Here is a 13,816-nt window from a genome sequence, read left to right on the forward strand (position 1 = left end):
AATTTTAGTTAAGAGATATACAATATAAGATGTAAAAGGCGACACCAAAAGCAAAAGGTAGAGTAGGGGAGAGTAAAATATAGAGCTTTAGAATGCATTCAAACTTAAGTTGTTTTCAACTTAAAATAAAAGACTGTTACTGATTGTTATATATAAGCCTCATGGTAACCACAAAGCAAAAATGTATGGCGCATACACAAAAGATAATGAGAAAGGAGTCTAAGCATACCACTCAGAAAAACCTCATCAAACCACAAGAGGAGAAAGGAACAGAGAGGACCTACAAAGCAGCCAGAAAATAACAAAAAGACAGTAAGTACATACCTATCAATAATTACTTTAAATGTAAAGGGACTACATTTTCCAGTAAAAAAGCACAGAGTGGCTGAATGGATAAAAAAAGAAGACCCATTTATATGCTGCCTGCAAGAAACACTTCAGATGTAAGGACACAAACAACTGAAAGTGAAGGGATGGACAAAAGATACTCCATGCAAGTCTCTGACTTGCCTACACTGAGCCTCAATTACGGTTCAAGTTTTCCTACTCCAGCATTGGTTCCCATGGAGGTTTCTTCTCCAGGGGGTTATGATTCTCTGGATTTACCTATCAGTCTGTTCAATTTTGGGGGCAGTAGTTTGCCCTGTTACCTCACCTCTCTTTTGGAGCTAAGAAGAGTTGTTGATTTTTCAGTCTGTGTAGCTTTTTACTTAATAGGATGAAGTGGTGATTTCTAAGCTTCCTAATATGGGGCACTGGAAACAAGAAGTCCAGCTTTTTTTGTGTGTTCTTACATTTAAAGAGATTTGTGTTTTTTTGTCTATGTTTGTTGATGTATTTTTTTATTATAATTAGTGCTGAGTCCTTTCACTTTTATGTGACAAGCCTTTTGGTTTTCCTTTCATCATCCTTTGCTTTTTGTCCTTGAGATTTTATGCTTTTTCGCTGTTGCCTTATTTCTTGTCTCCTGTTTCAAGTATCAATAGATTATAGTTCTTAATTCTTCATCCAAGTGATAAAGAAGATGATACATATTTTTAGCAAGACGAAACACACTTTATTTAGCAAAAAATGGTGAGTGTGTGTGGGGAGGCATGGCAGTACTGTGCAGGGGCTGAAGGTGAGAGGGTCAGGGGTATATGGCAGAGCTCTGATGTGACTCAGGATAGAGGAGCCAGATGTCAGTAGACTTGGAAGTGGGTGTTCTTTGGTAACTTTCCACCTGGTTTTCTAAAGGCTACATGAGGCTAAAGGGCCCTTGGACATTCCAGAGGCCTGACCAGTAAGGAGGGACTCTTGCGGCCAGACTGAACAGCAGTCAGCCTTCACTTTGGCCCATAGCTCCAGGTCAGCCTCCAAGATGGGGATGTCCAGGGTGGAAAAAGATCCAGAAACTGAAGCATCACCTCCTTGACTCCACCAGCAGCAGAGCCCAGAATAGAGTCTGAATTTCTTGGTTAGGTTATCAAATGAATTTAAAAAATACCTCCTCCCCGAAAAAGGAAAAAAAAATAAAGGTGAAAACAACCCCAAAGCTGTCTAAATCACTATTGTAATGTCTCCAGCTCAGGGGATTAGGCTTTACTGTCAAAGGAGTTCCCACTACGCTACCAGAATTAGATATAATTCTTAGTGGGGTACGTGGAGGGACTCTGAGGGGTGACGGATATGGCCAAGTATCAGGCCATACCATTGTTTGAGCCCTGGGAACCCCTGAGGGGCAGGTACAGCATAGCAGCTGCCCCTCAGCTCAGCAACACAAGGCCAGAGGCTGCTTAGTCCAGGCAGAGAAAGGCCGCAGCTCCCACTTTTGGGCCTCAGACACCTGGGGGTTGTAGAAGTTCTGGATGGTGATGTGGGCTGGCAGCAGATGGGAATCAGGTGCAGGACCCCTGAGATGACAAAGGTGATCTCAGAGAAGAGCACCAGATGGGCCTTAGAGTCTTTGTCCTCCATGTAGGTGGTACAGTTGGCTCCAGTGAGAAAGACCAGCAAACCAAGCAGAGCCAACAGGAGGATGATCACAAGCAGTCTGCAAGTCCTGGGGCAGCACCAGCAGTGGATTGTATACCATGCACTGCATCTGACCTGTGCTCTGCACCGTGCAGGACATCTGCAGCTCCTCCCACATCACCTGGGCCACCACAATGATGTTACTGATGAAGGTAGTCACCTTGCACAGGGGCAGGGCATAGGACAGCAGAGCATTCACCCAGCTAGGCAGCGTTAGGATGATTCCCCAGGATTTGTAGACCAGTGGAAGCCACAGCAAAGTTGAGGTTGAGAGGAGCTGTGAAGGAGCCCACAGGGATTCGTAGGAGCCACTGAGTGTCTCCTTATAATATTTCTTTGAGGGATGTTGTATAGTGGTTAAGACTAGAAACTGAGGAGCCAGATTTCTTGGTTTCTAATTCGTGCCATGATACTAGTGTCTTTGGGCATTTTGTTCCTTAGTTTACTCATCTGTAAAATGGAGATAATAATAGACTTATTTGAAGGTAGAATTAAAAGAGTTTATGTGAAGTGCTAAAAATTCTTTTATCCATTCTGGGATAAATTTTTCAGTTTTTATCTTATTTCTTTATTAATTTGTTCTGCTGAAGTATCTAATCCAGATCTGCTGGAGCTTTATGTTATTTTGTCTCTGGGCAGTTTTTCTTAATCTTCCTTCTTCATAACTTCCTGCTCCAGTTTCATGTATATAATTCTCTCTTGAATTATCCTGAGAACATCAACTAGAAATTTTATAAACACATTTTCTTCTATCTTATAGTAAATCTGTTTCAGAAGAAATTTGTTTTTTTTTTTGTTTGTTTGTTCAGGTATCCATAATTTGAATTGAATCTTTATGGATGTGAAGTTTTTTTCTAGTTCATTTTTATAGTGGAAGGTTTCTGCTAGTCCAGAATTGGTCATAGCATAAGATAGAATTTCAGATGCATTATTATTATTTAAAGATCTCATTCATTTACTTGAGAGAGAGAGAGAGGGAGAGAGAGAAAAAATGAGTGGGGGAGGAGCAGATGGAGAGGGACAGACTCCACACTTAGTACAGAGCCCGATGTAGGGCTCAGTCCCATGATCCAGAGATCACGACCTGAGCCAAAATCAAGAGTTGGGTGCTTAACTGCTGAGCCACCCAGGTGCCCCAAATTTGCAATGTATTATAAGAGATGGATGTGGCTCACACTAAATCTTTAAATAAGTTGAAAGTAGGTGACACTGCTAATGCCCCTGTAATAACTGAGCCAGGATTCATAGTATCATAGAAAAGAACAATAAATGATAATCACTGATTATGTATTCAGCTTTTTTTAAAGTGCCAGGCAGTATGCTCAGTGCTTTTACATACATAACAACATTTAATTTTTCCCAAAAACTCTTAGGTAGATTATTATTTCTCCTGTTTTAAACTTGAAGTTTAGAGAGATTTACTTCCTAAGGTCATACAGTTTATAGATGGCGGAGGTAGGATTAAACCCAGTTGTGTGTGTGCCTGACTCTAGTGGTTGAGAGTTTAACAGTCAGGCTTTAATGGCCCCCATTGTCAATATTTATTAGAGCTTGAACTGTTGTAAGTAGGTTTAGTCTCTAACTCAGACACTACCCCATCTCACCCATGGCAGATAGTGGGAGATGTGTTTAGATCCCTCTTAGTGAAAGAATCCTTCAGTGTTCCACTTAATGTACTTATTTTCCTCCCTCCCTCCTTTCCTTTCCTTTCCTTTCCTTTCCTTTCCTTTCCTTTCCTTTCCTTCTTTTGAGAAAGGGGGAGGGGGTGCGGAGGGAGAGAATCCTAAGCAGGCTCCATGCCCAGTGTGGTGCCTTGATGCAGGGCTCCATTTCACAACCCTGAGATCATGACCTGAGCCAAAATCAAGAGTCGGATGCTCGACTACCTGAACCATGCAGGTGCTCCTCCACTTAATGTACTTTGAAAAACCACAGAATTTGTTCACTTCTTAATTTGGGTTATTCTCAGATAACCCCTCTGATGCACATAGATAATTCTCATTGCCATACTGCTTTATTACATGTTTCTTAAGCATGACACAGTACTGCTGATGTCTTAACTTTTAAAAAAAATCTGTTGTGGTCTATGTAGATATTCTTGGAGTTCTGGGCATGTGGTTGGCATCTTTTCTGGAGAGCAGAGAATCCCATTTTATATGAATGTGTTTTCATTGTTTGCCCTAATCCCCCGTCACTTAATAATTGTTAGTTGAATGAATACTGTGTAAATTAAATTAGAAAAAGAGATTTTATAGTGTAAGTCCTTCAGGATGGGCATATTTAAACTGGTTGAAAATGCATATCACAATCAGCTAGGAACTTTTTTCACAACACAGATTCTTACTATGAGTAGTCCTTTTCCCCTTTTCTATCCATGATATTTGGGATTCCTTTGCCTAGCCTTCAGAACCACTGTTCTAAGGTGTTGAGTATAGTTGGAGACCATAAAATGATTGAATAGTTCTTGATAAATAAATGCTACTTTTCTTTAATATTTAGATGTTTGTGCTGCAATAATTAAAGTGTCTAAATCTATAGTATAAATGGTTTAGATCTTGTTTATAACATCTTTGTTTGTAAGACCATTTAAGAGTTCCATGAAGTAATAAACACATTATTGTCTAGTTCATTATGGAGTTATTTACTGTACTGAGCCAGTCCTGCAGTGACTTTGTAGAATGTGATATTACTTTGGTCTTTTAAAGTGGGAGAGACATAAAATAAATGATCCCTAGATTCAAAGACTTGACTTAATGAGAGCAAATTTAAAATAGGTGAATTTTCACCTCTTGAAATCTGGTATAAATTTTATTAAGGTGATTCGTTTTGTTACATGAAAATAAATCTTTACAAAATGAAAATATTTGTAGTAATCAGAAAAAAAGTCTCATTTCCTTTTTGATCGGCAGGGTGCATTGTACTGTATTGGGAATTAATGGCATAAAAACTTCTCAGGTACCTACTTTAGTTTGTTTTAATTAAGAATTCGAGATTTTGTGGCAAGTAAGAGTAAGAAGCAAGAGAAAATCAAACTAAAATAGGTACTTGAGCTGTTTTTTTATAAGCTCTTATGTAGGTGGTAGCTAAAAATCTGATATTCCTAGAATGTGAAACACACGTATCACTTCTTACTCTTCGGCACATTAGCAGAATAAGCTGCATAAATAACAGTTTCTTTTCCTGATGGGAAAAATTTATACCTTTTTGCACTTAGTCCACTAGATTTTTATTTTTAGTTACTTGAATGTGAATAAAAAAAAAAAAAACCAAACAAACATTTATCTGTACATGAGCTAGATGGGTGGCTCTCAAAAAACTGTTTTTGACCATAAGCCCCATAGGCTAATATCATTTTACTAGAGCAGATTTAATCAGCTGGGGAAATTGTTGAAACTGCTTCCAGAGGTGATACAAATTATGTTTTGAAGGATTCAAATTTTGTATATCTAGTTTTTTAAAAAAATGTATTTGAGAGAGAGAGCGTGCATGCACATGATGATGGGGGGGTGAGGGGAGGAACAGAGAGAGGGAGAAGCAGATTCCCTGCTGAGCAGGAAGTCCCACATGGGGCTCCATCCCAGGACCCTGAGATCATGACCTGAGCTGAAGGCAGATGCTTAACCATCTGAGGCACCCAGGTGCCCCTGTATGTCTAGTTTATACTACCTTAGCACTTAGAAGATTTAAATTTTCTATGCCTTTAAAATTTTTTTGTATACTTGACCTTTCTGAGATTGAGATGATGTTTGTTTCCTGCTGTATTTGTTTTCTGGTCAAATTGATTCTTAATATTTCTGTTAATGTTCCTTCTAACTATGCTGCAGTGTTATTTTGTATGTAAAATTTTGGCCACATTTTCTTGTTCCTGTTGATTATATTTTGCATTTATATGAATGACCTTTATAGAATAAAGTATGGCGCCTTTTATCTTTCAAAAAGATGGAAAGTTTTTTTGGGTTGTCCCCATTCTGTTCCAGTCCTCCAAATATGAAGTCAGTGCAGCCATCACTTGCATGCCATTTTTACTTGACTCTGAAGGACGGCCTCACTTTGGTCATTCATTTTTGTTTTAATCTGCTCTTGTCATTGTGGAAGTTTATAGGAACTGTTCTTTAGTTGTGGCATGTACTTTATTTTTTCATCAGATATTTATTTGGGTGTCACATAATGTGCAAGATGCTAAAGGAAATATAGGCTTTGTTTTTATGTTTTTTTTTTTTAACTTTCTGTACTATTACTTTATTTTTTCTTCTGTTTTGTCAAATTTTGAGCATATAAATACAAATTTCAAGCGTACAGAATCAGACTGAATGATATAAATATTCCTATGGTCTTTTACCAGCTTCAGCAGTTACCAGTGATGACCAGTCTAATTTCCTCTGTGCCCACCCAGATTTTATGAATCAAATCTCAGACATCATATTATTTAATTTGTAAATATTTCACTATGTATTGCCAAAAGACAAGCACTCTCTCATAACAATACCACCATTTCATGCTCTCAAAAATATCAACATGATTTCTTAATATGATTGACTTGTCATTGTTTTTGTTTTCCTTGCATAAATGGAGAATTTGGTGAGGAGGTCTCTAACATTTTAGTTTACTATCTTCTTTTTAAAGTTACCTCAGTATATCATAAACCTGTGGAAGTTCTATGTAATGTCAAGTGTATGCTGGTTATTTACCTAGTGAAAGACACTGTTACTGCTGTTATGATCCTTTAGAGTCAAAGTTCTGATCAGGCTGTGGGGTACTAGATGGCTCCTTGAGTTTTAGTAACTTTGAATTTATTCAGTCTTGGATAGTCACTCGTTCATTTATTCAGCAAATATTTATCTGTCTGCCATATGCCAGGCATTCTTCTAGGTGCTTGGGTTATATCAGTGCATAAAGCAATTATCCTTACTTTTGAAGAAGTTACACTCTACTGGGAGAAACAGACAAACAGTAAATATGACACAAAAGTAAATTAGATTGTATGTTAGAAAATAAGTTTTCTGGGAAAGAAAGTAAGTAGATCAGGATAAATGGGGATTGGAAATTGGTGGTGGGGAAGTTGTATTAGATAAGGCAATCAGGAGTAGCTTTCTGAGGAGGACGAGATTTGAACGAAGATATGAACAGGGAAGTAAACATGTTAGCAGACATCTGGGAGAAGAGTGTTCTGTTTTGCAATAGCCAGAGCACATGTGCCAGGGTTGTTTGAGAGAAAGCAGATAGCAAGGAAATTGTTTTAGATGGAATTGAGTCTACAAGGGGGAGAATTATAGGAGATAAGTCACAAAGGTAAGGTAAGATGGGGTGGGGGAAGTAGTGAGGCGGGGCGTTTGTAGTACAAGCATATAATGGCTTTGAAGGTCACTTGGCTTTTTTTTTTTTTAATGATTTTTTATTATATTATGTTAGTCACCATACAGTACATCCCTGGTTTCTGATGTAAAGCTCGATGATTCATTTGTTGCGTATAACACCCAGTGCACCATGAAATACGTGCCCTCCTTACTACCCATCACCAGTCTATCCCATTCCCCCACCCCCCTCCCCTCTGAGGCCCTCAGTTTGTTTCTCATAGTCCATAGTCTCTCATGTTTCATTCCCCCTTCTGATTACCCCCGCTTTCTTTATCCCTTTCTTCCCCTACCGATCATCCTAGTTCTTATGTTCCATAGATGAGAGAAATCACATGATAGTTGTCTTTCTCTGCTTGACTTACTTCACTTAGCATTATCTCCTCCAGTGCAGTCCATGTTGCAACAATTGTTGAGAATTCGTTCTTTCTGATAGTTGAGTAATATTCCATTGTATATATGGACCACAACTTCTTCTTCTTTTTTTTTTTTTTTAAGATTTTATTTATCCAGTCATCTGTTGAAGGGCATCTCGGCTCCTTCCACAATTTAGCTATTGTGGACATTGCTGCTGTGAACATTGGGGTGCATATGGCCCTTCTCTTCACTACGTCTGTATCTTTGGGGTGAACACCCAGTAGTGAAATGGCTGGATCATAGGGTAGCTCAATTTTTAACTTTTTAAGGGACCTCCACACTGTTTTCCAGAGTGGCTGTACCAACTTGCATTCCCACCAACAATGTAGGAGGGATCCCCTTTCTCCACATCCTCTCCAACAATTGTTGTTTCTTGCCTTGTCTATTTTTGCCATTCTAACTGGCGTAAGGTGGTATCTCAGTGTGGTTTTGATTTGAATTTCCCTGATGGCTAATGGTTTTGAACATTTTTTCATGTGTCTGTTAGCCATTTGTATGTCTTCATTGGAAAAGTGTCTGTTCATATCTTCTGCCCATTTTTTGATTTGTTTATTTGTTTCTCGTGTATTGAGTTTGAGAAGTTCTTTGTACATCTTGGATACCAGTCCTTTATCTGTAGTGTCATTTGCAAATATATTCTTCCATTCTGTGGGCTGCCTCTTAGTTTTTTTGACTGTTTCCTTGGCTGTGCAGAAGCTTTTTATCTTGATGAAGTCCCATAAGTTCATTTTATCTTTTGTTTCTCTTGCCCTTGGGGATGTGTCATGAAAAAGGTTGCTTTGGCCGATGTCGTAGAGGTTGCCGCCTATGTTCTCCTCTAGAATTTTGATGGATTCCTGTCTCACATCGAGGTCTTTCATCCATTTGGAGTTTATCTTTGTGTATGGTGTGAGATAGTGATCAAGTTTCATTCTTTTGCATGTAGCTGTCCAGTTTTCCCAGTACCGTTTATTGAAGAGACTGTCTTTTTCCCCACTGGATGTTTTTTCCTGCTTTATCAAATATTAGTTGCCCAAAGAGCCGAGGGTCCATTTCTGGGCTCTCTATTCTGTTCCATTGGTCTATGTGTCTGTTTTTGTGCCAGTACCATGCTGTCTTTGTGATCACAGCTTTGTAGTACAGCTCGAAATCCGGCATTGTGATGCCCCCAGCTTTGTTTTTCCTTTTCAACAGTTCCTTGGAGATTCGGGGCCTTTTCTGGTTCCATACAAATTTAAGGACTATTTGTTCCAGTTCTTTGAAAAATGTCCTTGGTATTTTGATCGGGATAGCATTGAAAGTGTAGATTGCTCTGGGTAGCATGGACATTTTAACTATGTTAATTCTTCCAATCCATGAGCATGGAATATTTTTCCATCTTTTTATGTCTTCCTCAATGTCTTTCAAGAGTGATTTATAGTTTCTAGAATATAGGTCCTTTACGTCTCTGGTTAAGTTAATTCCAAGGTAACGTATGGTTTTTGGTGCTATTGTAAATGGGATGGATTCCCTAATTTCTCTTTCTTCGGTCTCGTTATTCGTGTATAGAAATGCAACTGATTTCTGAGCATTGATTTTGTATCCCGCCACGTTACTGAATTGCTCTATAACTTCTAATAGTTTGGGAGTGGCTTCTTTTGGGTTTTCCATATAGAGTATCATGTCATCTGCAAAGAGAGACATTTTGACTTCTTCTTTGCCAATTTGGATACCTTTGATCCCTTTTTGTCGTCTGATTGCTGTTGCAAGGACTTCTAGTACTATGTTGAATAATAGTGGCGAGAGTGGGCATCCTTGTCGTGTTCCTGATCTTAAGGGAAAGGCTTCCAGCTTTTCCCCATTGAGAATAATATTTGCTGTAGGCTTTTCATAGATGGCTTTTATGAGATTGAGAAATGTACCCTCTATTCCTACACTCTGAAGGGTTTTAATCAGGAAAGGATGCTGTATTTTGTCAAATGCTTTTTCGGCATCGATTGAGAGGATCATATGGTTCCTGAGTCTTTTCTTGTTGATATGATGTATCACGCTGATCGATTTGCGAATGTTGAACCACGCTTGCATCCCAGGTATGAATCCCACTTGGTCATGATGGATAATCCTTTTAATGTACTGTTGGATTCTATTAGCAAGGATCTTGTTGAGGATTTTGGCGTCCATATTCATTAGGGAAATCGGTCTGTAATTCTCCTTTTTGATGGGGTCTTTGCCTGGTTTGGGGATCAAGGTAATATTAGCCTCATAGAATGAGTTTGGTAGCTTTCCTTCTGTTTCTATTTTTTGAAATAGCTTTAGGAGAATAGGTATTATTTCTTCTTTGAATGTTTGGTTGGGTTGACTTCCCAAGGAAACCGGGCCTGGAGTTTTGTTATTTGGAAGGTTTATCACTGACTCAATCTCTTCATAATTAATTGGCCTGTTTAAGAAATCAGTTTCTTCCTTTTTCAGTCTTGGTAGTTTATAGGTTTCCAGGAAGGCCTCCATCTCTCCAGATTGCTTAGTTTTTTGGCATATAGCTGTTGATAATAGTTTCTAATAATCCTTCCAATTTCATTGGTGTTGGTCGGAAGGTCACTTGGCTTTTATTATGAGTAAGGTGGGAGAGCCGTTGGAGAGTTTTGATCAGAGGACTGGCAAGAGCTAAATTAAAAGGATCATTCTGGCCGCTTTTGAAAATCAACCATAGGGGAGCAAGTACAGAAGTGGAGAGTAGTTTCAGACGCTTTTAGAATAATCTAGGTAAGGGATGATGATGGGTAGGATTGGGACTTGGTAGTGGCAGTGGAGGTGGTCAGAAATGGATGATTTCTGAATGTTATTTGAAGGTAGAGCCAAAGTAATTTACTGACAGTGTAGGTGTAAGGTGAGAGAGTGGAGAGAGTTAGTTTGAGGAAGGAGAAAAAGAGAACAAGAGGAGTAGGATGACTGATATATTTGGTCAGAGTTAGAAGGATTGAGTTGTCAACTGAGATGAGAAAACCTACAGGAAGGTAGTGTGGAGTGAGGGATAGTTTGGTAGGGGAAAGGTTGGAAGTATGATTTTTGAATATGTTGAGTTTGAAATGTCTCTTAGACATCCAGTTGGAGAAGACTATAACTATGCTTGTCAAATAATAAGTGTTCAGCATCAGCAACAACAGTGAATGCTTGTTAAAAAATTAACTGGATTCTGTATGAGTGGTATTAGAGCATGGGCTCTAATATTCCTCTCTCTGCCTTCAGTATGCAGCAAGTCTGTTGTGGCTTATGACCCAGGATTCAAAGGCATGACAAATATCAAGACATGCAAATTCAGCAACACAAGAAACTGTCAAATATTGGATTTCTGATGGCTTGATTTTATCACACTTTCCCCATTTGAAACATCAGAAAGCATTTAAAAACATCGCTCAGTAGGTGGGATATTCAGTAGAAATGGTTATGGGGTCATTGAATAATTTGTTCTTCTGATTATATAAAGTACCTTTGGGTTTTGCTGCCTTGTTAGAGTAAAGTAGAAAAATCTAGTACTAGAACAGTTTTTTACTTCAGATTGTTTTCCCAATTAACAGTGACTCAGTTTATAGTTTCAGCTTAGCAAGACCCTCTTTCCCTTTGCTTTTTGTGGATACATAGCATATAATTTCATAGAAACTACCTATGAAATTTTAGGTACATTATAATATTTCCTAAATATTAACTTCTTCAGATTATTCTGTGCCTTTGTGTTTGTTTTTGTTTAATTTGTGCAACACAATTTGGAAGTACCGGTTTTAGCATTTCAAAACTTTTTTTCATATTGCTTAACTTTTCTCATAAGCATCCTGCTGAATCATTTTACTGAAAAGATTAGAGAGTAGTCTGAAGTATAGTATCTCTTCTTTGTTACAAATTCTACCAAATCAGGGGTACCTGGGTGGCTCAGTCAGTTAAGTGTTTGACTTCGGCTCAGGTCATGATCTCAGGGTCCTGGGATAGAGCCCCCTACCCTGCATAAGGCTTCCCTCAGCAGGGAGTCTGCTTGTCCCTTTCCCTCTGCCCCTCCCCTGGCTCGTGCATTCTCTCTCTCTCTCTCTCTCTCAAACAAATTTTAAAAAATTCTACCAAATCAAGGAAAAATGCCTTTTCTGAAACCTACTTAATTTGAGGGATTTTCAAGAACTCTGATTCTTTTATGTGGCTCACTAATTCTGCAGAACTAGGCAGAGATAAAGCATAACACATACAAACATGTACACTATATGCCAAGAAGCTTTTGGGGTTTATGTATTTAAATTTCTTCTGATGGGTTAAATGGTGTTAAGTCAGGCATATCTCACAAACATTCAGTATTATACTAAACACAGAGAGCTCTGTGCTTCAAAGACAGAAGTCAGATCTTTGCCTGTAGACTTAATAGGAAAAGAAAAACAATTAAAAAAATCATTTGACTTCTTTTCTTTAGCTGTGTTGGTGCAGTGACTGGGGTGCCCCTCACTGCTGATCTTGTGCAGATTGAATAGTTGCAGAAGGTAATTATGAAATCTTAGTCTTTTTAGGAACCTTGTCTGGTTGCCAAGTTTATGAAGTTTTGGATGCCACCTTGAGTCTTTATGCTAGACCCAGCAAATTGGTAATTCATTTCCTCTGGTAACTAAGTGCCAGTTATGTGAAGATACATAGTAAACGTGAATTCACTACTCTCCCCTCTTAATTCCGCTTGGTGTTGTATTTTGGTATACTTTCATAGAGAGTATTATGTGAGAGCAGAAGAGAAATTGATTGGAATCAAAATGTTTGTAATAGTGTAATAATTACCAGTCCTTGGAAAGGTAATATGCTAGTAAACAGATTTCTCAACTGAGGATTTCTAGATTCTCCCTCTGGCTCTGTAACTTGTTAGAGAAATTGTTTAATTTCTCTGTGCCATAGCTTTGATGATAAATGATATGTAGAAGCGATTAGAAATCTTGGAGATCAACTAGTCCAACCCCTTATTTTTCAGATAAACCTGTGTGTTCATAGAACTGAGACACCTTTCTCATGGACACACTGGCCAGAAAGAAATGTGGTATGTGCTTTATGCAACATCATGCAACATACCAAGTGTTAGATGGTGACCCAGAGATCACAAAACTTCGGTTTTATTATACCATGGGGAGCTAGAACTATAAAGTGGACACTTTAGTGATGATCTCTTCTGTCATGTGATGGATTTTTTTCCCCCTTGAACATATGCCTGTACCTGCTGGGCACAAAGCCTATTTTTATTCTTAAGCCAAGTTATGGAACTCTGAATTGTATAGCTGTCAGAACTTAGTTTTCCAGGCAGTAAGTGACTATGATATAATGTGTATAATTTTATCAACCTTACTCTTGAATAGATTGCATATATAATTATGACAGAAAAACCAAGAGAAAAATCTCGAGTTAGTGAATCCTCATTAAAAAAATTGAGAATATTTTCAAAGTATTTTTCATTTATATTATTGCCTAGGAGATATTGCTGAGTAGGGTTTTCTAAACTACCATATAATGCGTGGGTCAAGGTTTTATAAATTGAGTATATCTAGAATTGAGTATTAGCATTAGAAGGTTAGCCTATTGAAGTACATTTTAATTCAGTGGAATATAAAAATTGTAGAAATCACTAGACTTTTTAGGTAATAGTTGAAGAACCATATCAATATCTCCTTGAGAGATAGATTTGTTAGTTGCAGTGTTAGCTATTTCTGATTTTTATTTAGTCTAAAGATAGCATAATAATACTGAAGACATTTGAAGTTTGTTTATTTATTAAGTAATCTCTACACCCAGTGTGGGCTTGAACTCACAACCCCGAGATTGAGTCCTGTGCTCTTCTGACTAAGCCAGCCAGGTGACCCTGCTGAAGACATTTAAAAATAGGCAATGAGGGGCGCCTGGGTGGCACAGCGGTTAAGCGTCTGCCTTTGGCTCAGGGCGTGATCCCGGCGTTATAGGATCGAGCCCCATGTCAGGCTCCTCCGCTATGAGCCTGCTTCTTCCTCTCCCACTCCCCCTGCTTGTGTTCCCTCTCTCGCTGGCTGTCTCTATCTCTTCAAATAAATAAATAAAAT

General features: G+C 38.4%; 1 protein-coding gene and 1 pseudogene across 1 annotated transcript in view; one reads left to right on the forward strand and one right to left on the reverse strand.

The window, feature by feature from the left end:
• RABGAP1L (RAB GTPase activating protein 1 like) overlaps positions 1-13,816 on the forward strand; it is a 713,371-nt gene that overhangs the window by 40,491 nt on the left and 659,064 nt on the right. The window lies entirely within an intron of this gene.
• LOC103669271 lies at positions 1,711-3,621 on the reverse strand (annotated as a pseudogene).

This window comes from Ursus maritimus, unplaced genomic scaffold (assembly GCF_017311325.1).
Source record: "Ursus maritimus isolate PB19 unplaced genomic scaffold, ASM1731132v1 scaffold_2, whole genome shotgun sequence".
NCBI classification, from domain to species: Eukaryota; Metazoa; Chordata; class Mammalia; order Carnivora; family Ursidae; genus Ursus; species Ursus maritimus.